The sequence below is a fragment of the Anguilla anguilla genome, chromosome 4 (assembly GCF_013347855.1).
Source record: "Anguilla anguilla isolate fAngAng1 chromosome 4, fAngAng1.pri, whole genome shotgun sequence".
Classification (NCBI taxonomy): Eukaryota; Metazoa; Chordata; class Actinopteri; order Anguilliformes; family Anguillidae; genus Anguilla; species Anguilla anguilla.
In genome coordinates, this window is record NC_049204.1 from 12,658,500 (window position 1) to 12,682,961 (window position 24,462).

The window sequence follows — 24,462 nt, forward strand, 5'->3', positions numbered from 1 at the left end:
ATTGAATGATCTGCAACTGTGCGATGGTAAAGCCTTTCTTATGTTGCATTCTTTCGTGTTGTCTGGTAGCCTGGAGCTTTAAAGCGCAAAATATTCAAATAACAATGATTTGTGCAATGTTATCCTATAGGCCCACTCATCATTCAAGCAGCGGTCTGTTGACCATGACCTGTAAATGCTGGCTTCCCACCAGGAATTCCCCTTAAATCACTTTAATAAAAGAGATGGACAGGGTGGCCTGCACCGCTTTTATTGCGTTTGAATCGTGTTAAGCCAGTATAAATAGCAGGTGCGCTGACTGTTATCAGCGTGGCCTATGGCTTCATGTTTCCTTTGCTGTAGTGGGCCAGTGTGGACAAATGAAAGCGCACGGAGGCTGAGCCTGGCATGCACCACAGTGCAGGAGAACCGCCAGGAATGTTGACTTCCGACTTTGACTGAAATGGAATTCGCTCTGCTCCAATAGGCCACTACTGCAGGGCTTTCCTTAGCAGGGTGCCATCTGGTGGATTAAGTGCCACCGATAGCCAGGCTTGTTTTTTTTTTTTTCCCTCCCTTCGGCTCTAAAATCAGTTAGGCGCATTTATTTAAAGTTGCAGTGTGCAACTTTGTTTCAGCTGGGTATCATTAAATGACCAAGATGGAGCTGGAGCTGACAGAGAATGTGATTGGATGGGAAATACTCAGCACCTCAGATCATTTTTAAAGGTGCACTATAATTGGCTCGATTAGGTCTAAATCATTGCTCTTCACTTTCACCAGCATTGGGCTTCCGGTTGCCATTTATCAAGTCAATATAAATCCCTCGCTTTCTAGGCGAAGTCTTGCTCTGATGCTTGCGGTCTGTCTGTGCCTAACTCACACCCGTGCTGATGTACAGTGCAACAGCACTCCCTCTTGTGTGATATTGCTTAAACAGTACAATCATCACAATAGCAGATAGTGAGAACAAATTGCATGCTGCCAATGAGCCCCCTACGTCTTTGGTGCCGTAAGAAAAGGAAGTACTCTAGCTAGCCTGCTAGCTAGATAGCGATTCAGCTTATGCAGCTATCTAAGTAAGCTTGCTATGCAATATTGAGTTACTTGGTAAATTTAACTCCTACCCAGCTTGAAATGCTAACCTCACCCTATGGTCAAACAAACCATTTTTAGCTTGCCATGAAATTTTCTGGTCTTGAATAATGTCGGATTGCAAAGATGATAACTTACCTAATGAGTGAATGCTGAAAATAATAATGAACTCAATAGACATTATGGATGTGTGCACTTATATATTTTTTAGCCGGGAGGTTCCCCTCATGTTACTATTCTTAAATTCAAATTGCCCTTGAAGAGTGAAATAGTATTTTTTGCGATTCGCAATTAAGTGGCCTCTTGTAAGTCTATATTATTGGTATATGTCAGTTATTAATAGTATTATATTTATTGCATTTAAATCTATTAGGCCAGCCAGACTTCAGTCATACTACCCTAGATAAGATTTCCTCCTTTTTATAAAGATCTAGTTTGTGAAACCATAAGTTTGATTACGAAACCATTCTATGTAGGCTACATTTTCAGAAGAATTGTACAATAGATGATAATGATAGCTATGTTATATAAAAATAAGCTATTTGGTCAGATTAGACATGACATTCACAGAAAAAGCAGGCAATCTAATATCTTACCTGGAATGCAAATATTTTTTAAATCTTCTTTCTGCAAACAACTGTAAAGGGACTGATACCGCCGTTATGTAAAGTTACTGTCTGTTATCCTCTGTAACTTCAGGAAGATACAGGCTATCAGGCTGCGTTTCCCTTTCCTTTACGCACCTATACCCTGAAAAGATAAGTGGTAAAATTTTCGTTTTAGACTTGTGTTTGCAATGCATACAACATCACATTCATGTGTATTGGCCTGGCCTAAATTCCTAAATGTTTAATAGTTTTGTTAGAAATGAAGCCCTTTCAGGATGCTGAGAGAAGATTGTAAACAGACACAGTGTGTTAAACTCTGCCCCATTTAAACCAAGCCATTAATCAGTGAGGAAGGTAGAATTGCACAATTTTATCCATCTGCCTCAGGCTAATCAAAGCTATAAGCAAAATTCTTGAATATTTTCAAGGATGTTATGTATCCTTGGGTAAGCCGCTTCGCCATACAGACAAGCTCATGCATGCTCACATATGTGCATAGAAAATGCACAGTTTACATGCCCACTCACATACAAATGCGCTTCCCACAAGACTTAAGGTGACAGGAGTGTGCAGAGGGGTGTTTGTGTGTGTGTGTGTGTGTGTTCTACAGCTGGATATACTCGAAGAAGGCTGGAACATGTCAGCACAGTGAATAATGCTGTGTCATTATCCCCTGTCACTCTGAATGGGCTTCATAGAAAGCTGTCAGTCTCTGTTTCCTGGCCAGGTCTACATGAATGAAAATTAACCTCACTATGTCCCATATCCTGCAATTTGTCTGGCTCCCATTAGCAGCCGAAGGAGTGAATAGGGAGGGCATTGATAAAGCAACAATGTTCCACTTACTGCTAACTTTGCACCCTGAAGTAGCCTTTGCTTGCGGAGGCGTCAGGAGACAAATGCCTCTGAATGAACGCTCTGCCCTCCCCCCCCCCCATTCCACAATGCTATCATTTCAGCAGATTCGGCAATACAGGTTTTTATTTGGTTTGGGATGTAATGGATAGCTCAAAAGGCTGGGACTGCTTCAATGGAAGCACACCCACGGTTCCTGGCAGCAGAACAAAAGCGAAGAGTAGAGTAGTACTAAAGCAATGGTGTTCACAGCACTCTGAATTTAAACCCGTATGTTTAGATGGAGCTGAAAAAAGTGCATATTAAAAGCATATGGATTATTACATAAGACAACCTGTCTGGTGCAGGTCTTGAGTCCGCTCCATGTGCTTTAAGTGCATTTTACACACACACACACACACACACACACACACACAAATACACAAACAGGCTGTATTCTGAAATACACGCGAGTACATTTTAATGAGATATATTTTGCGTAATCAAATAAGACATGACCTTTCAGCAGAATATGATCTTCATGTTTGATATTCTGCCTGGAGTTGTAATGCCAACAGTTCCTCCCAAAAAATAAATAAATAATCTGAAATGTGCTGTGTGAGGGAAATGTCCAAAATAAGTCGAGTGAATACCATTCTCCATTCCTTCTCATTGTTGTGTAACACAGATCGCCGGCTCTACTGTATAATATATTTTGAAGAGAACAATGAGCAGAAGAAAGGATTTCAGGATTCACTTTCTGATCTTTGTGGTTCAATGTTCTGCCTGAAAACATTACGTACTTTTTCTATGGATGCTTTGTGAGCACCAATGGACAAAGGACTGTCTACAAAGCAAGTAGATAACAATCTAATTTTCTATGCTGTGATCTCCAAAAGGATTGTGTCAGAACCAAAACTGCTATGTACAGTACCAATGCCTGGTAAATTTCAAGTGCCAAAAACCTTATTCACACCAAATAAAAGGCCACATTTTCTGTGAGGAATACCTTCTCTGGAATGCTGTGCCTGTGGACAGTCCTCACTCTGGATACAGGAAGCAGTCTCAGTTCCTCTACTTCGGCTTTCCTGGACCCAATGCTGCCCTCTTACTGCAAATAGCCAACAGGAACGGATAATAGGCTTATTAAATATATATTGAACATAAGTGTCAACATATTTCTTCATTTTCAACCTACAATATTTACTACAACTTCATAGAAGAGCAGCAGCAGGAGTATAGATGCAGTCCAATATGAAACTAATAATGCTACAATAAAATGGCGAGGGAATTCAAATGCTAGAGACCAACGTAGTGTGTGACTAGCTTGTTAGCTAGCCATTTGTTAGGCAACCACTAGAAAGTTAGTTAAGCTTAGCAAGTGAACTAATTATTTTATGATTAAAGGCATACTATGGAGGATTTCTTTAAATTCTTTGCTCGTGTGTTTAAAGTCAAAAACTTCTCCTCCGTTCTCAAACTCACCTACACCCCCAAGATGACGAAGCTGGTGCACCAATAAAACAGCTGAATATTTTGCTATGTTGGTAGCTTTGTAACATCGTATTGCAGACTGTTGGAATCACATCTCTTTCGCAAATACAGCAATAGCTGCACTCCTGTCAGTCAGGCAGTCACAATTATGTAAAAATGCTGACACAGCCGATAGCAAGAACTCTCACTTCACTGTCCTATGCAGCAATTTATGGGTAGCTAGCTTTAGCTTAGTGGTGATGGAACAGACCTACGCTAGCCACTGCTAGCACAGGACCAGTGGGTTTCAGTGTGCTCTAGCTTGCCACAGTGAAATTCTGCAATATAAACATGCATATTCACAAACACAGCATATTTTTTGGAAATCTTGACATAGTCTAGCTTCATGTATCTATTGCTGCAAAGTCGTATGCCTCTCCCACTGCGTAGCTCGATGGGAGGATGTTTTCCCCCTTCAGCAGATCGGGGACATAGCCAAGAAGAGCTTGAGGCTGCGACCTACCAGCCATCCCCTAGCACACAAGCGTACATTCACCTAAGATATGAATATAGTGAAAAATGCAATATGTCTCTCTGACCATGGATATTGCTCTGTAGTAATCAAACTGCAGTTGTATTCAGAAAAAAAAAACCTAACTGATGTGGGATAGCAGGATTTTGTAACTGCTGGGTTCACCTCTATCGCCTAGCTAGTGATAGCCATCCAGCCCACATGACCCGAGAGAAGTGGACTGGAATCTTAAGGCTGTAAGAGTAAGTTACTACTTTGTAAAATACCTGGACTCACAGCAAATTTTCAGGCCATCATGGCCAACTTGCTAACAATGCCAGATTTAACTGAATTTAGTTGGATAATAACAGCAGCTACCTGCCATTATCGATCACTGACTAGCCATGTGGTTAGCGTTAGGCTAGCCACCAAGGTGACCCAATCTCTCCAGAGATTGCCTTAGCCTTATTAGCTCAACTGTGGAGTGACACCTTTGCACTTTCTGTGAAATTACAGTTAAACATATGTGTGAAATGCCTAAGTTTGCTTTTTTAACTTATTGCTCATTGTACTTTTCTTCTATAGTCACTAGTCATAGTATATTCATTATGATTATGAAGTTGATTATTACTGTTATTCCTTTCTTCTTTTCCTTTTTTTGTTCCAATTTCAGGAATCTCCAGTTCTAAGCACTAGAACAGGGCGCAGTACAGCTGAAACCTGCTCACTGATTGGAGGAGATACTCATCTCACACTGAAAACAATACATGACCTGTGGGTGCCTGCTACACAGGGAACACTTATGCTGCAGTAACCCAAGAAACCCTGGCAAACTTAGACCAACCCTGCCCTTGTGGGACAAAGCCAGCTATGTCCTGCTGATCCAGGCTCCCGGGTCATAGTTGACTAATGACATAGCCCAGACTCAGACTAGCGATGTCTAGGCAGTAGGGCTCAGTCTGCACTGATGAGGAGGACCTTTATGGGCTGAGCCACTCAGGGGCTCAAATTTCATATTGTTCAGTCATAAGCACGTCTGTAAATTGTCCAAGTAATTAGGTTTCTCAGTGAATGACCTCTAATGTCCTGTCATACCACAGTGTTATTCATGTCATATTCATATTCATATTCATTAGGTGACGTTGGCTTCTGAGAAGAGGTACAGGGCCTATAAAAAGTATTTTTCATAACAGGTATTGAAATCAAAATGTCTGTCATCAAGTCATCAACTAGTACCAACTCTTGGTAATATTGTTTCTTGGTTGTGTTTATAGCCACAGCAGATATCATCACAAACTTGAGCTCCTAGTCAACTTTTATGGGACACATGTCTATCTGGAATTTTACAGAAAAATCTTAACTTCTTCAACACCTTCATGAGTCAGACTTTTCATGGTGATTTGTTCTGTAAAGCAAAGTTGGACGGGAGTTTTTGGAAATATTACTACAAACGTCATCAAAGCAATGTTAGTATGTACTGACGAGCCACACGGGTAAGTTTTGGTTTTGCCGATTGAACTGTCATTTTCCAGCCCAACTATAAATTTCTAAGTGGTACAATAGTGCTGGCTACTAAGTACAATAGCATTGACGTATCGGAACTGGTCTACCAGGCTAACTGCTGGTATATTGACCGTTGCTTGTGAGTGCAAGTAGAGAATTCCACTTCATATCTCTGGCTAATTGCTGGTGCTGGGCTACACAGAGCCTCTCTCATATTGACTATGTTTGTCCCAAAACATCCAACATCTGTACTTTTTTCCACTTCTCAATGGAGCCCCCACCTGTTAAATTGTCTGACGGCACCCTTTAACTTGGACCCAGTGCCATAGATTTAATCACAATTCCATATTAGTCAAAGCATTGTCAGTAGCACATCTGTGCAACTGTAGCTCAACCAGTCTGTGAAAAGATTTTTTGCTTTTTATTAAGCTGAGCTTGCGAAGCAGCGCATTTGAACTGTGATAGTGGAGAAGCAAAGCTTCTTTTAACACAACACAAACAACTGCTGTAACATCAGAAGGAGTGTGAAACGATATCGCTCTCGGTGCTTGCGTGCGATCCATTAGTTAGCAGTAGGTGTGGGTCTGTTTGCTGTTGTTTCCTCTCGGGCCACTGGCGGTAAAATGAGTGCAGTCCGCGGCCACGTGGGACTGTGGGCTTTGGCTCAGGTGAAAGCCAAAGCTCCTGGCCCCAGCGATCACCCTGCTCTCAGACCTGATTTCATTTGGACGGCCTCCAGCTCGGACCAGTTCCACGGTCCCAAGGAGAACAGATGAACCAGTGCTTTCCTGGGTTTTTAATAATCAATTTACATAGGATTTGGTGAGAAGGTATTAAGCCTGCATATATTTTGTACATACATTTTGGAGCCCAAATCCAGACCAACTGAAAATATGTATTCTAAATTCTTCCATTAGTAAGCTTTCCTGCTGTAGTCCAGAAGAAGCAATTTGTGTATATTGTTTTCAACGAACATATTTAATTAGTTTCAGGAATAATAATAATAAGTATATTTCAGAGCCCAGCTGCGGACTGCGCGTACAGCGAGCATCGAGGAGAAATGTCGGGCTGTGCCAAATGTCTTTGATTGTACACTGAGCAAGCAGAAACCACTCGAGCTCTCAAGACTGAGTCCCTTTCCATCGGATCTGCGTCTCGCTTCGATCGTACTAGACAATACAGTACGAGGTCAACTGTGTCTGGTCTCTGAGGCCTCATCCAACTTGTTATTATAGCTGTTTTTCTGTGAAGAATATGCTGTGATATTCACATTTGAAACATCAGGCTATTGTTTGGCCGCTTACTGGGAGGTTTAAACTGAAACACACTGCTGCTTCAGAGAGGCAGATTTGAAGAAATACTGAAATGAAAAGAAGGTTAATAGGAGGGTGCCTGCAAATAAGAAACTGGCTAAACTCCGAAAAAGGATACTTTACTAAGGGCTGTATTTAATTCAGTCTCTTCAGGGCGTTCAGTCAATAAAGATAAATGGAGTTTGTTACAATGTGAAATTCTCAGTCTTTAGATTCACATGCACCTCTTCACGCATATCTATTTCTGGTTCGCTAGTTATTCCATAACCCCATCCCCAAAACAAAAACAAGAAAACAAAAGCTTCCACAAAAAAAAAAAAAAAGCAAACCAGGACCAAACCCTTGAGGGGAATCCCTATCGATTTAACTTTGACCATAAAAAGCTAGCGGTGCTCAGTGCTGCCAGACCAGCGCAGGCCGAGGCTTTCCTCATTAGAGCCGCTAATCGGGGGCGTGCAGATTGACGCCTGGCAGGCCGACACGCCGCCGCCCGCGGCCCCGCTCCCCGCGACCCGCGACGGTTCGGAGGCGTCCACATTGTTCATCTGGATTGATAAGGCGGTGATTCACGAGGAAAGGCTCCGCATATTAAAACGGCGGGGAGGGCGCGGGCGGCGACAGCCGTCGCATACCAATTCTGGCCGGCGAAGAGCGGACATCGGAAGCAATTAAAATTTCCATTGCTCCCAATCAATGGCGGCGACTTTGCTCTTCAACCTTTAAATAACTTTTCCTCCCATCCCCGCTCCTCCTTTTTAATGGGACCTTTGGCTCCGGGGAGATGAGCGGCGCGATACGAAGCGAGGCTCGCTCGCCACGGCCGGCCCGCTCCTAACGCGCCGTTAACGACGTGTCGAAAAACGTGTCACGCTAAATTAGTCCTGTCAAAACAATGCAAAACTGCCGTGTGCCCCTTCTTTTTTAAATTATTTTTATAACGCACTCGGCTGGAAACGTGGCTGTGGGGGAGTGCGGTGCGGTGGCATCGCGGCGATAACGGCTGCAGGCATTTGCATTCGCACAAAGGTACGCTTTGTAGCGTTTGAAACGATAGATCCTACAGTTTGACCCCTAGCTGTCCTCGGAAAGCGGCTTCGGCTCGAGGTTCGCGCCGCGTCATCCGTGGGCTGAAAAGCGCCTGTCGGCGAGCCCTCAGAGAGGAGACTCTGTGTGCGCCACGGCTCATCTCCTCGGCTGGCCAGGCCAATGACAGAGCAGCGTTTCACCCTGGCCTGGCATTAAAGCGGTTTCCATGGAAGCGCTCGGGGTGTCGGCTCCCGTCTACCCGTCTCGTCTCATTCGCCCGGCCCGTGCCACTTCCGGCTACCTAGCTGCTCTGGCACGGGCCCCCTCTGACTGCTGTGGAGATTAGGACTGCTGAACCCACACTCCAGCCTGATTCGGCAGAGCTCACCTCACAAGGTCTTTCCCGTTGGCTAGACCCCATGGCTGCTCAGGCCACTGACTCATTGTGTATGAGCTTTTTCTATTAACCATTCCTAGCAGACCTTAATGGTTTCTTCTCTTTTTATCTCTTGTACACAAGCACACTTGCACACGGGCACACACACACACACACACACACACACACGTGCATGCACAGGCACAGGCACATGCGCAGATTCCCTCTCAAAAAAGGCACATGTACTGTTTCAATCTCAGGAGCAATTGATGAATACCCATATACTTTGAAACCTGAAGTATTATTTAAAAGTGGCTTTTAAAGGTCCCTGAAATCTGCCCCAGCAGTGACACTCAGGCCTGAGAGGAGACCTGATTTGATGTAATATCCTTAATTCTTGCCCCTCTGACCCAATGAAAATTTGCATTAGTCAACAGTGGGGAACTGCGTTATGTAATTGTTGCATATAGTACACAGTGTTATGCCGTTACAGTTTGTTGCTGTTTAAAATATAGACAGCACAGTGCTTATTTGTTTAATGTTCCTTCCCCATGACACATGCCCTTCAGTGTGTGCTGTGTTTTCTTTAAGTCCGGGTTCAGTTTGTCATAACAGCGTCTCTCGTAGCTCAGTAGTACATACAGCTGTGCACCGAACTGGCTAAAGCCTTGGTACCACTTCCTGCTTTTTCAGGAAAGAAAGACCTCACTGTTATTTCACACCGAAATCAAGCTATAAGTCAGAGCCAGATCCTTTCCGTGATGTTAATATGCGAAAAATCTACATATCGCCTCCGGTGGTTAGGAACGGGCCGTTTTTTTGGGTGGTGTGGCTGAGGCCAGGTGCAGCTACTCGTAGCGTAGCGGTCAGGCCTCTGAACTGCACTAAGACTGAACGTCATGGGTTTGTTTCTCTGTTTCTCTGTGACACTGTTATTCCCCCGAGAGACAGGCTTCTCTCCACACGACAACCCACCTGAGTACATGCGCTGTAAACTGCGTATGCATGCCATGCAAATAAGTAGTGCAATGTAGCGTAAGTAGTCTCTTGTGGGGATGCACTTCCAGCACAATATGTACAGTATACAGTACATGGCAAGCCATAATATTGTGGAGCATTATGCAGATTGAGCATCAAATACAGTAACTAAACACCTCCACAAACACTGACCATTATTCCTCACCGGTGGTGTCAAAGTAATGGTTTTTGGTTTGTTTTCAAGGTTTTGTGTGCTTTTACCCAATAATTTACCACTATGTTATAGCACTCATAGTTTGAAGTAAACATGATATAGTAAATACTCTGCAATGAAGTCCTTATGCCTATTGAAGTCATAAGCCTGAATTCTGTATGGATCCTGTTCACTTCCTATAAGCAGAAACATATTTTAAAATGGACAATTAATATAGTGTTACATATGTATATTGTCATGTCTTTTCCAAAACTTGAATAATTATTATTGCATTATCAAGATCATGAATAATAAATAAATATAATAATAATAATGTATTATCTGCAGAACAATTAGCTCTAGTGAAGATTATCTTGAATGTTGTTCTTCCACCTTACAGAGCCAATCAAGTTAAAATGTTTAATTAGGGATGGGCAGTATGGTAACTCTGATATCAATAACCAATATTTGTCTGGCCATATTGGCCAATGCTGATTCCAGTGATGCCCTGTTTCACATTACTGCACATATGCAGTGAAGTTTCCTAACAGACACATATGACACTTTATGAAAGAAAATTGTAACAAATTATAACAAAATATAGCGACAAAAAAACTTTGTATCTTGTATCTCTAGAGCTACCGAGTCTCTGTGTAGCTGTGTTTGTAAGTTTGCCTGGTAAAAATGATAAAGTAAAATGATGAATAAGAGGTTCAGATGGCTGTGAATAGGGTCTTTTTTTTGAGATGACATTTTCATTTAATTTACAGCATCAGCGGTGCATGAAACGCGTTGCCTCTGTAGCGCATGTATGTCAGTGTATTTGCCCATCATATCAGCCATAACCTTGTCATAAGGTGATACTGATAAGTTGGTTCTAAGTTAGTGTCAGCCAAGTTTTTCCCCCCCATTGCAGGGGATAATTTGATGGTTTAACTTTCTCTTTGTATCAACTAATCTATTTTTCGCTCTGAAATGACATAATTTTCAGTGAAATTCAAATGCAGTTTGCTTATTGAAAACAAACAAAAAAAAAAAAAAACATTTCTGACCATGTCCCTGCTGGGCCGCCTGAGTCATCGGTCCTGTGCTGCTGACTATCTGGAATCCCACAGGAAGAATTCTGGAGGAAGGGTGGCCAGGCGGGCAAACAAGGGGTGGGGTGGGGTGGCTACAGGTTTGAATCCAGGCTTCCTTCGCCAGTGGTGGCTGCTCGTTGACAGCAGTGGCGTGGTGTCAAATGTTCAGCCGAAGGTCAAGGTGTCCCTTGGTTCGGCGGATCTGAGGAGGCTCGACGGATGAGCGGGCTCCGGGTGGGTCCACTGCCCTCCGCCCCTGAGCCTCAGGAGGCTCCTGACGTCTTGGTCTTGGTCTTGGTCTGAACCGGTTCCGGGGACGCCGCCGGTCGGGCCGAACCGAGCGCGCTCCGCATTCAGGACTTCGAGAAACGGCCCACGGGGCTTCGATGCTTCCCTCAGGGGGGCGGGCCTCTGCGCCGCGCCGCCCAATGACCGTGGCGTCTCCCGTTTCCTCTCCGCCAATGCCGAAGCGCGGGGCATACCCAGCTCCACAAACCATTAATCTGCCTTCACAGTAATCCTTCTTGCCCCCCCCCCCCGCCCCCCATAATACTGTCCACCCCAATGAGAAGGAATGCAAAATCCCATTGATTCGCATAAACTCTATAAACCCTGGACTGGTATTCCCTTTTAATATGGAGCGGTTCTTGGACTTCGGGCCATCTGCCAGATTAGACCGCCATGCTCTGGTGGTGACTCATTGTTTTGTAAACAGAGCTTTTATACAACAAACATTTCAGCATCCTGAAACATTAATCTACCCAAGTTGATCTCAATCCCGGGAAGTGGATATTGCTCTTTATAACTTGTCTAAGGGCAGATAGCTATTGCATCACACCAGCTGTCTCTTCAACCTGGCACTGCAAGTAGGGCAGGATTCAGATGTGCTTGTCTGAAATCACATTACACAATAATTCCAGAAAATACAGTTAGTGTGCTGTTAATTTACTTCCTTGTTCTCTTTGCCTCACAATTAGGCCTGGACAATTTCTGGTACCTTGTCGCGTATAATCTTACGTGATTTAAAAAAAAAAAAATCTTTCCCTGCCTTTGCACTTGCACACGATGCCCAGAGTTTCTGGACTAGTTCTGCCACACAAAATAAATTACATGCTTTTATTAAATTTGGGAAGAGTGGTCATGCTGATTTTTTAGGCATGTGGTTCTATACAAAGAATAAACTAAGCATAAACTGTTGCGTCTGCGCGGTATTTGGTCTGACAGAATGCATTCGGACGGGTGAGTCAAAGAAACACACTGAAGCTTATCAGTCAGGCCAAGGCTGTTAAAAAGTTCCCAGCCAAAATGGCAAGTCAGAACGGCCCCCAGCTTTAGTAGACCCGCTGCCACAAATCACGTGTGCATGAATGTAGGTTTCTTGGTTTCGTGCTTCATACCACTTTGTAACAACTTCTCTGGGGCCATATCTTGGTTTCTCTTTAGCTTATATTTCATTTAAAACATTCCTCTTATAGTAGTTGAAAGCAGATTAGCATTTTAGTTATGTTGACTTAATGTCAACTAATGTTTTGATGGATGGTCAAATCTCATGTTTGCGACCGTTTCTTGTAAATATGACTTGATGACATCGTGCAAGGAGCTTTTTCTCCATTTCTGTTAAAGAGTGAAAGGACATGGCTGCCACCGCATACGGGTCCTGCATTTGTTGCGAGTCCTACATTCGGCTGTCCGGTTTTCCCTTTCGGAGGTCGAGGGCGTTCGCCTGGACGGAACGCGAAAGCGCGGAGCGGCGGGTCCGGTCTCTGCTGGCCGAGAGAGCGGCTTTCGGGCCGGCGGGTGATCCTCTAACAGTGGCGGAATGGCGCGAGCGCGGAGCGCGGACCGATCGGGGATCAGCCGAGGACAGGCTCTCTCCGCTGCCGGCCCCGTCCCCGCGTAACTCGCCCCTGCTTCCGCTCCTCAGTAGGCATTCACTGGGGAGCGCCAGGGAACGGTGTGTTCCCTACCACTCAGTCTTTGAAGTCCTTCGTCTCCTGGTGGTGTTTGTCTATTCCCTCCTGAATGCAGTAGGAATTTTCCAGAAGCATGTGGAAATTTTGAAACGAAATGCAGTATGTGAAATGGACGTATACAAACGGGTTGGAATAAAGAAAGTGCACGTACTACGTATAGACAATACAAATTATGCATTACAGTTCGCAAACAAATTGATGAAACTACTATGCTGGTCCTTTGAAGCGTGCTGCGTTATGTCACCTCCTTCCCCAAAGTGTGAGTAACAGTGTATGCCTGAGGCATGATATAACACAGCTGTGTCCCGCACGTATCAGCTTATTTCCTGTTGATCGTTGCTATGCTAAACACTGGTCAGATCGAATCAGAGCTTTATCTCGCTTCAGCCCCCGAATCCGAAGCCCGCAGGTAATTGCTAGCTCACCTCACACACAGAGCCGATTTGCTCTTTCTGTCCGGTGCACGATGCACTTTTTTTTTAGAGCGTGTTCAGGTCTCGCTGGCACCCAGGTGTGGATTCCGGCGGTGCGATATCCAGTGCGTGCTGGGCACGTCTCTCAGGAGAAGGTCTGCAGAACGCATGAGCGCCTTTTTTGGTCTCATTCCCGAGTTGGAACATGTGCAGGGTCATGCCCTGCGTGTATAATCTCACCGTTGGCATGGAGGGACGTCTCCAGAGAGGAAAACAAAACAGTTGGTGTACGCGCGTACTGCGCATCACCTACAGCTGCTGCTGGGCTACTAGGTGTACTCAGGAGACAGGAGATGATGGTGTTGGCAGCTGCGGTACAGTGTATTGAATCAGTCTCGTCTATATTTAATTCGACAGGCCTTAATGTTTCCTCATCCCGAGGTGGTGTGCCTTTTGAGCGCGAGGTATCTGTTTATCTCTTCGTCTCTCACGGATGTAGGCGGTGTGTATGAATAACAGGGAGAACCTGATTACTGTACATAATGCTGTGCACACTGGATTCAGACGTGCCATCTGTTCCTTACCACACCTGCATGGAAATCTCCATTTATAATGGTCGCTCATTCAGATGTAATGAAATGGTGGAAACTCTGCGTACTTTCCTCTGTCCCGCAAACTGAACTCACTGTAACCTTATGCTGGGGGAAAAAAAAAAAAACCTGCCCTTTGCCGCACACAATTTGTTGCACCCTTGGATACCGCTACTTTCGGCCTTACCTCTGGTTACAAAACCGCTCCTGCCCTCTGGAACCCGGCTAGTGGCGACAGGTGCGCCGCACGCACGGAGGAGATGAGCAGGTAACAGGCCAGCGAGCGGCAGCGGGGAGCAGCCGCGGCGGGGTGCGGGCCTTTGCCACGGGGGCAGAGTCAACGCCACGGTCCGCTGCGAGGTCTTCGCCGCAGAGGGCGAGCGCAGCCCGGGGCTATTTGCCAACTCCGCCACTCGGCCGCCAGACGGAAAGTTTAGCCTGCCCCTCCCCCCTCCCCCACCCCGGGAGCTGTGCGCAGCGCCCAACGTGCTGTTTATTGGCCTGCGGTTTTCTTTTCTACGACAGTTATTGTAGTATCGTCAGACGGCCAGTACACAATCTGCAACGTTTTGCAACCGTTACGATTTTGTAACCCAGGATGTTGCCATTGATACTTGCAACAGAGTCTGAGGAAACCTCTTTGCAAAGACTGTTGTAGAACTTATATAGGCGGGAGGGACGGTGCCCCTTTCATGAGGTTGCGAAGATGCCAGAGGGACAAACTGGGGTGAGGGTGGCAATGTCTTCCCTGGAGGACCTTAAAAGCTCACGAGGTGTGGGGGCTCTGCTGCTACATGTCCTGGTCCTGGATGCTTGCAGATGGGCCACCCACCATTGCTTCACTTAAGAGGGGTGCACTCTGCCTCCTCACCCCCTTCTGTGCAACTGTACCGTCACAAAATGGCCACCACATTCCTTTTTATCTTGGTTCATGCCAAAAACATCTGAATTATTTTTTTTTTTCTGTTCTTGCATAGGATAATACTGCACATACCGGCTGACACTAAACCCTGGAGAGAATTAACGAAGCAGAAAGATTTGCGTGTTTAAATGGAAGGCTGAGGGCCATTCATGTATTGATGTGTGGTTCATGTGGTCAGGCCATCAGCCTGAATAGGTTTACACACCAGAGAGTTCCAGGTCCTACTAGCAAGTACAGAGCTGTCGTAGGAATTCAAATAATCCCATGCACTGAAGTCTTTGTCATCAGGTGTAATTCTTGCACATGGAGCACCAACCACACGCTCGCACTGCTGTCAACAGTTTGGCTACCATGCATATGGATTTTGGAAACTTCTGCACAACCATCTGTGAAAAGGGTAAACGCTGACCTGGGCAGAGTTTAGGGGCAGAATGTGCTGTATTTACACCAGCAATCTGATCTGTGTCAAATGCATGACGGCTTTCTCATCTCAGCAAAAGGGAACCATCTCTTTTCAACCTGATGTTTCGCCCAGGCCTTCCTGACTGCCGTCCTGAAGTGATGCCGTTTCAGTGTCTGAATGATGACCTTTCTGAGACATTGTGAAATTACAACTTGTCAGTTTGTGATAATGCACAGTATAAGGCAAATGTAGAATTTGACCTGCTATCATCTTGATCTGTAAACTAGGCTGTGGTGAACTAACCGTGAATCATATCAGCTTCGAGTGCACAGAAACTGAGAGGTGGCTATATTTCTTTTCTAAAGGTCAGGCATGCCTAATCTTTTGCATCAGTGTCGATTCATAGAAATGTTTTCCGTAGAAAAATGGCAGAATATGACATAAAAGATGATAATCATAATTGATCCTGTACTGCAATATGAATATAATTCACCAAAATTATTTACAAACACACACACACACACACACACAATATAAATTGTGTAAAAAATTTAACTTGACCCATAATTTCCCCATTTTCTATGTACTTAGCCTAAAGCTGGCATGCAGGTTTACATCCTTCATTGGCCAAACCAGAATTCAGCAGTTTCCTGCAGACAAAATAATGTAAAAATTCACAAGTTCAAAAGTGTGTATAAAATTTAGCAAGGTTGTGCAGCATTACAACATGGCCTGCAACATGCACAGTCACTATGTTTATATGTACAATACAAAGCTATATATGCTTTAATCAACCCGATTATACAATATTACATTGTAATGTTAAATGAAAACAAAGGTGATTACTTTTGAATGTCTTAACAGTAACTTACGTCCACTAACGTTATTTTTGCAAACTAGCGTTGGCTGAGTTAGCATGCTAGCAATTATTACATTTGTAATAGCTAGCTAACAACTAACTACCTTTTCCAATCATAAACATTACACATGTGAATGTTCCTCCCTGGAAATCCTGTCTGATTTTCACTGTCCATGTTTTTGGAGTTGTTTATCTACCAACTTCTGGAAAGATATGTTTCTTCGGCTGAGTGACCTACGGCCAGGCACATAGCAATATGACATATTTAACGGCCTTACTTCAGTCCCTCACAGCCTTGTTTTTGCTTTGCCAAATTTAATATGCCGTATAATGTGACTAATGCGTATTCAGGCAGTACTGTATTCCTGTTATATTAAGTTGGGGTAACAAGACTACACTTCTTTATTAAAAATCCATGATTTGGAGCAGCCTAATAGGTTGATTTTTAATTTAATTTCCACCCCTTTCACAGACCTAATCAAAGGCCTTTGTAAGCCAGTTTTGGCCCCCGTGCCATAGTCCAGACATCTCTGGTCACACCTGATTTTTGAAACTACTAAATATGTACTGCTATTCAAAGCAATTCTGGTTGTGACTGCACAGCAGTATAAACTCATTGTGGTTCTGTGATTGTCATTTCATTAACTGTAAAGGAAAGCATATGGGTGTAAAACATTTAGGCATCAGGCTGAAATGCTCAATTAATGTGCTGCCTCAGCCCTTTGAACAGTCCGTATTTGGAATGTTTATTCAAAATTATAAGTTGGTGTTCTGGAACTCCATTGCTTCCAATTACCAATCATGATTGCAGCATTAGAATGTTCAGTTAAGAACATGCTTATCACATATACCTTAATGTGGTAATGACAGTTTATGTTAAAGCAGCCACCTGAAAATGTCTTTGTCTCCTTGACCAAAATAGGCTATATTTTGTAATTATACTCAAAAAGAGCTGCGCCTCTGCTTATCCTTATGCATGCATTGATTTTGAATATTGAAGAATATTGTTTTGAATATTAAAAAGTATGCAGTGCAGGGGCCAGAATGTGGACTGCAGGTGTTGCTTGGATGTAGATTTCCTGCGAGTGACACGTTTGGACACTTTTTTCCCCTGGAAGGATGAATATATTACATTACATTACATTACAGGCATTTGGCAGACGCTCTTATCCAGAGCGACGTACAACAAAGTGTATAACCATAACCAGGAACAAGTATGACGAAACCCCTAGAGAGAAGTACCGGTCCAAGTACAGGGAACAACCGCATAGTTCAACCTGGACCCTGGTGGTTAAACTGATTAACACTAACAACGAGAACGGCAACAACGCAATCTATGGAAAAATAAAAATACAAGTAGTCGTTAAGACTGGCGCATCAACTAAGTCACCTATTAAACAGCTGCCTAGTTACAACCCTAAGTTTAGTCATTTACAGGGGGGGAAGGGATGGGGAGAGGTGCAGCCTGAAGAGGTGGGTCTTCAGTCGTCGTTTGAAATGGGTCACAGTCTCAGCTGTTCTGACCTCCACAGGGAGGTCATTCCACCATCGTGGGGCCAGAACAGAGAGGAGACGTGTTCTGGAAGTGCAGGTGCAAAGAGGGGGAGGTGCTAGGCGTCCTGAGGTAGCAGAACGGAGGGATCTGGCTGGCATGTAGGGTTTGAATATCTTTTGAAGGTATGCTGGGGCTGATCCCTTGACTGCCTGGTATGCTAGAACCAATGTTTTGAATTTGATGCGAGCTATAACAGGCAGCCAGTGGAGGGTAGTGAGCAGGGGAGTTACGTGGGAGTGTCTGGGGAGGTTGAAGACCAGACGAGCCGCAGCATTCTGAATGAGCTGAAGGGGTCTGGTGGCAGATGCCGGTAGTCCAGCCAGAAGAGAGTTGCAGTAGTCCAGGCGGGATAGAACCATTGCTTGGACCAGGAGCTGGGTTGAGTAGGTGGTGAGAAAGGGGCGGATTCTGCGGATGTTGTATAGGAAAAATCTGCATGCCCGGGTTACTGCTGCAATGTTGTTGGAGAGGGACAGCCTGTTGTCCATCATCACTCCGAGATTCTTGGCGCAGGGTGATGATGTCACTACGGTGTCCCCTAAGGAAATGGAAAAGTCGAGGAGGGGAGAGGATAGAGCAGGAATAAAGATTAGCTCCGTCTTTCCCGGGTTGAGCTTCAGGTGGTGATTGTCCATCCAGCTCTGTATGTCCCTCAGGCAAGCGGAGATGCGGGCGGGGACCTGTGTGTCCGATGGGGAGAAGGAGAGAAAGAGTTGCGTGTCGTCGGCATAGGAATGATAGGACAATAATGGGAGGTACTGCAATTCTGAGTCAATTAGATTCCGCTGTTGACACAAACGGGGGAAAAAAAGGAGGTAACACCAAACAAACACAATGGTTGCGAACATCAGTTACCATGGTACAACTCCCAGAACGTGGGGGGAAGCAGTGGGGAAAGAAACAGCCCTGCGATGGACTTCCAAGATGACGGATGCACACTCTAATTTGACCTTGGATCCACTCCGTTCAGTTCGACTCTCCAAGATACGCATGCTGGAACTGATGCAGGCATCACATTTCAGCAACGGGGAATGCTCGCACACAAAAAGAAGCCTGTGTGAGATTAGAGCTGGGCGTACTCTAGTCGTTTTGTTGAGGATGCGGGTATAACGGTCAGTGATGGGTGTAGCCGTGTGGGAGCCTTGAGCTCCTCTTCTGCGCAGCTCGGCTGTCTGATTGTATCTCACTCCAGTGTTTGCTGTGTCGACACAGCAGCTGGCTTCTGTTTAAACTGACCACAACGACAGATACTGGAGTTGAAAAACGTATAAAAGTGATTCTTCCTGGTCACCTTCCAAGCTCCTTTTGATGGGTTTTGACTCACTTTCTTCCCTGTGATCCTCTTCTCCCCACATTATCAGCTCAGGAGAAAAGGTACAACGTTTCCTGCATGCCTCTGAAAGAATAACTGAAGTTAGTGGCTAAAATGAACTTTTAAGTGTTCATAAGTGAACATTAGAATCTCCTTTTTTTTTGGCATTGGGGGGCAACTTCCTCATTCCTCCAGATTCTGTATGGAGGAATGGTCTTATACCCCCCGAAAAGAAAAAAAAAATCACTAATCTCATAAAACACTGCCGAAGACTACTCAGTAAGGTTCACAAATAATTTAAAATGAGGGTTCCAATAATTTTATCAAAAACTTTCTGGGAAGGAAAGGTATTGCTTATTAAAAACCAAACTTTTTCACTAAGTATTGTATTGGTGAAAAAATTATTTTCCCATTTCCTGTATATTTGAGCATATAATATAGCTCATTACCTGTGGTGTTTATTTTATACAGACTTTTTTGGTCATCTTTATCACAGTCACTGGTGCCAATAATTATATATATACGGCTTAAGGAAGGCTTAATACTAGATGTTGGACAATTGCTGCTGGGATTTGTTTCCATTCAGTCAGAAGAGCATTGGTGAGGCTGGGCACTGAGTGGGCGATTAGGCCTGGCTCGCAGGTGGTTTGTCAACTGATCCCAACCGATGGGGTTGAGGTCAGGGCTCTGTGCAGGCCAGTTAAGTTCTTCCACACCATTCTAGACAAAGCCATTTCTATATGGACCTCGCTGTGTGTCTGGGCCATTGCCATGCTGAAACAGGAAAGGGCCTTCCTCAAAATGTTGGGGAACATGCCCGACTTTCAAACAGCCCATTGAAGGCAAACGTTGTCATTTTAAAGCCTGTCAGTTGATTTCCGCCTTGCATCCTGAACGTGGCCACCAGCAGACACATTTTGCCAAAAGCAGCTAAGCGAGCTTACGCAGGGGGCCTGTGGGAACAGCTGCGGGTCTGATTTCACTAAGAAGCATCACAAACCTGGATACCCTCGCACCCCCGCCAAATTCCACCGAGGCTCTGTTTATTTCCCAGTCTCTGGCATGGGCCCAGCTCTCCTGAAACCTCACGGAGGAACAGCCCCACCAGACTCACTCTGTACATGATTAATGCTGAAATATTTCCCCCCGCCCCCCTCACTGGGCAGACGTTCCAAGCGCGCCATGCGGCGATGCATTTTTGGGACCGGCCTCAATCCCGAATATCATCAAACCGCTTATTAGGAAATTTGCTGTGTTCTGTGAACTTTCAGCATTCATTCAGCATTCTTAAAGCTTTGTGCGTACCGTGTAATGACAGCAAACCGTTTTGTCCACTGCAATTGAAAAAGGCTACAGCTATGTGAGTACAGTGGTAAGAAGACACCAATATTGGTGAATATTGTGTCCTCCTTATACCTGTCTGCACTAATGGAATAGGCCTAGTTTTCTTAGCTCATTTCTATGTCTATTACCACGTATCAATTTTTCAGGAACCTTTTACATGGTGTAAAGTACCTTCCTCTCATAAATCCAAAATCCTTTGTGTTTGTGGCAGTGGCTCTTTGGTTCTTGGTAGTCACCTAAAGCGCTTTTGGCCCGTCGGAAATATTCAAGGACCATTTTTCTCTGTGTGTAGAAGTGTTACTGAAAAATAAATGTCTTTACGCTTTTTAATGTATTTATTTTTTTACATTTTATACACTGATTTTCACTCCCGTGCTCCGTTGCGGTATTTTAATTCACCTTAATAAACTGTGCGGAATTAATTGTTGATCTGTTGAATAAAATACGTTGTTTCTAGTCTAAAAATGCCATCTGAATGATCAATTTTCAAAATCTTGTGTCACCCAGGGGAATTTTTGGTTCAATGTAATTAAACCTTGATTTTCTGGATATTGATTTTTTTTCACTTTGATTTTGTTGTAGTTCAGATTTATAAATATAATTTTGGAGTTTGTTGCATAATGTGTAGTTGATTATATGTGAAAGAATAAGTTCACAAGAAATGTACTGCATAATGCAACGAGAACTAAATTCATAATCCCTTAAGTGATAGACAGTGTGTATATTTTCCAAGTCTCCAAAGCACATTATTAGTGAACGCTACATTTTCCCCCAAATTCATACACCATAGCTAAAGGCAGAGATTGTCTGTGTGATTCTGTGTTAATGAATATTTGCATATTGAAGGGTTTAAATTGGAATTCATTAGTGTAATCTGAGCTTTGGATCTAGATTTGAAGTTGTATGATTAGGTGCCTGCAGTCATGGTTGTTGTGGTGTGTTTCTTCTGCCTTTTGTTTTTGTTCTTTTATGGTGTTAATTTCTGGCACATGATGTGACTCTTAATAGCATGTAATGGATGTTATTTGTATAGTTCAGTTACTTCTCTTGAACACATCCACTGGCAGGACCCACGCAGTGCAGTAACTGCACCATGTATGACGCTGTATGGGCTTTTACGGTTTTCACTATCCATTTTGATGTTCCTCTCTAATAATAACATGCATTACTATAATTGAGCTTAGGGTGAATAATTCAGAATTAATTTATAATTTAGAGGAATGAACATGTGAGCACTTCTGATCAGGTGGCCGTGGTGGAATTGGCATGCTATTCAGCGGGAGATAACACATATGCAGGCAGCAATATCTTCCCAGAATGTTTCTCCCTGGAAAAAAAAAACAAAAAAAAAAAAAACCTCGGCACTTCGGCTTTTTAAAGATGCATGAGGACCCGTCCGCTGGCAGCGCGCACGCATTCCCGAGCAGAGACGCTCCAACCGCCGCTAACTGAATCTCGTGTCGCCGCCGCGTCGCGCCGTTCGGAAAGGAGAAAGATCGACCCCGCAGGACGCGCGTCGGAGTCTGAACGAGGCGAACGCGTGCGCGCCGCGAGAAGCGACGGCGGTGTCGCGTGCTCCGCCCGCCGCGCAGCTGCTCTAGTTTTGAATGGCAGGGGAAGGGGTGGGGGGGGGGGGGTTTGTAACGCGAGAGACGCTCCAGAGGAAGTGGTGCAGAGAACATAAAGCGTCACCTGCGCCGATACAATGTGTAACAGGATATCCGACACTGGAAATGTTGGCCTTGTTTTGTCGACTAAAAAAAGAACGCTGCGGCGTCCTCGGCGAGCGCAGCGACTTGCGAGGCGGCGTTTATTTCGCTGCCTGTTTGCTTGTATTTTTATTTTATTTTTTTCCCTCATTTGTGACCTTTTCCCACGTGCGCTGCCCACGCCCTTTAATGTAGAGCAGAGCGAATGTCGCGTGGGGGCTGTTTCAGACTGCCGTGCCGGTCTCGGGACGGCCAGTCTCTCCGTGATGCGTCCTTATCTCGCAGACCGATTAATTCACTTTCAACTGAAAACCATTACCTGGTGTTTTATTGCTACCTGGAGAAGGAGCTTTGCTCTGACGACGGTAATTGTTTTGAGATTGGTTCAGGGGTTTGACGTTTCGAAATGAGCATTGAAATGCAAGACGTGCTACCGAAGGCCCATTAAAAATTGCCAGTAAGCAAACTGCAAATAAGCTGTTGCACAGTACAAATGAGATTACCTTTCACTGTGCCCCCAAACCTGTACGCCAGGGGATCCAGACCTGGAAACTGCAAACCACAATCACTTTGTTTATCTGTGTGCTTGATCTTTGAGCAGCGCTCTACGCTTTTTTTTTTTTGTTCATGCATAATGTGCAAAGTAGTTCACAAACCGCTCGCAGCACAAGGTAATCGGTTGCAGACAACCTCTGAAGTCAGAAAGCGCTTTGAGACCCAAAGTTTTATTTTTAACACGCTGCATGTTGTGGTCGTATATCTGCATACTCTAGTGCTTGTGCCGTTGCTCATTAAGGGTTATGCCCATTTCATTTGTGTGGGGTCATTTTCTGTTAATGATTCCTCTCGGTGTCTCCAGCTCGGCGCACGTATGCCAGGAAAAATGGCAGATTTCATAGCGATTGTGGCTGTTAAGGCGCAGTCTCCAGACAATTGTGCATTAACTTTCTCGGGTTGGAGGGCTACACAGGCCTATTTAGCCAGTGGATAGTGGGTATTGAGGTGTAATCATTTTTGAAAAATGTGTCCTGGGAGATCAGTGAAGTTAACTTTATTGCTCTCTTATGCTGCTACTGCTGGACCAGTCTCCTAAAGGCAGGGAACACGAAGAGGTGGATTTCATTTTCTTCATCCAGCCACAGCGTCTGTGTGAAAATCCTCTCCTTTCAAAAATACTTTGATAATATATATTGGTGGGGGATTATGAGCTATTTGAGCACTGTATTTCCTGGAGGTATTAACATGATGACAGATGTAGCATTTAGACAAAAAAAAGCTTCAATCTGTTTCTTTTTTTTTTTCCTTGGCCAAGCAGTTGAGTGTTAACTGTCAGACCCATTTTATTCAGTGTTTTAAAGCAAAGAGTGAGAGAGAATTTAACTGCGCCAGAAATTGATGCATTGGATACTGATGTCATTTGGTTTGACGTAGAGACCCGGTGAACAATAACACTGAAATGAATTTGCTTTATTAAGTTTAATTAGACTTTTGGATGGTGAAGCCGTACACTATGGAACCGCTCGTGAAATTAATGCACATAAAAGGAGACTCAGCAACCCATTAGAAACATTTCAAGAACATTAAAGCATTTCCACAGTATTTGAGGACAATCAGAATTGATCAAGGTTAATGTGACACTGTTCTAAATAGATGCAATACCCTTCTACACAGAATAGGTCAAATTACTGATATCATTTTGAATTTGTTTTCCACTTAAATGAACCACCTTTTCTTAGGTATTGGATTTCCACCTGGAAGTGCATTTTAGTATGAGTATGAAGGTGCCACCAGTGATTTCAGTTATACTAATGTACTGATCCTTTTGTAAACGACAAGAAAGGGACTGTTCTAACAATATCTAACGCACCTTTTTCCTGAAGTGTAATCTATATTCTCTGGTTGTGGGAACTGAGTTTAGAAAGTGTCCTATTTGATGGAGTTTGGTGGCAAAAGCTGCTTCATCTTTGACTCCTTGTCTCTCTTCCCTCCATTATAATCCAGAAGTCGTCTGCATTTCTGAAGTCTTCCATTAAAATCACGCCACCTTTTTGAGGGATCGGCGTCAAGACCACCTCATTTACATTCAGGGCAAATTTAGGGTTCTGTGAAAACCTCAACCCCTCCAAATTGCACCTAGTACCATGCCAAATGTTTTTGGGTGAAACCTCGCAAGGTTTAAATTCCCAGTGTTTCCAGTTTTGGAAAATCAAAAATTCCAGGTTCCCAATAGATGATGACAGCGTTCCAGAGAACGGGAGGACGTGGTACACCCAAGACCTGGAATGATGGTCACCTTGCGTGGTTGTAGGCACAAACGTTCATGACACTATTCTGAATTTAAATTATAGTAATATACTACGTTTATAAATCAAATCCATGTATGTTATCTTTGAACCGAATACTGAAAATGCAAA

General features: G+C 44.1%; 1 protein-coding gene and 1 long non-coding RNA gene across 2 annotated transcripts in view; one reads left to right on the forward strand and one right to left on the reverse strand.

Annotated features, from left to right (window-relative positions):
* LOC118226310 overlaps window positions 1-14,287 on the reverse strand; it is a 29,466-nt gene extending 15,179 nt beyond the window's left edge. Inside the window, exons 1-3 of the long non-coding RNA XR_004765017.1 lie at window positions 14,132-14,287; window positions 3,526-3,627; window positions 1,671-1,824 (exon numbers count right to left, since the gene is read on the reverse strand). This is a non-coding gene — a long non-coding RNA (uncharacterized LOC118226310). The remainder of the gene's footprint in view (window positions 1-1,670; window positions 1,825-3,525; window positions 3,628-14,131) is intronic.
* Window positions 1-24,462, forward strand: part of lpp (LIM domain containing preferred translocation partner in lipoma) — a 244,668-nt gene that overhangs the window by 26,687 nt on the left and 193,519 nt on the right. The gene's annotated exons all lie outside the window — the stretch shown is intronic.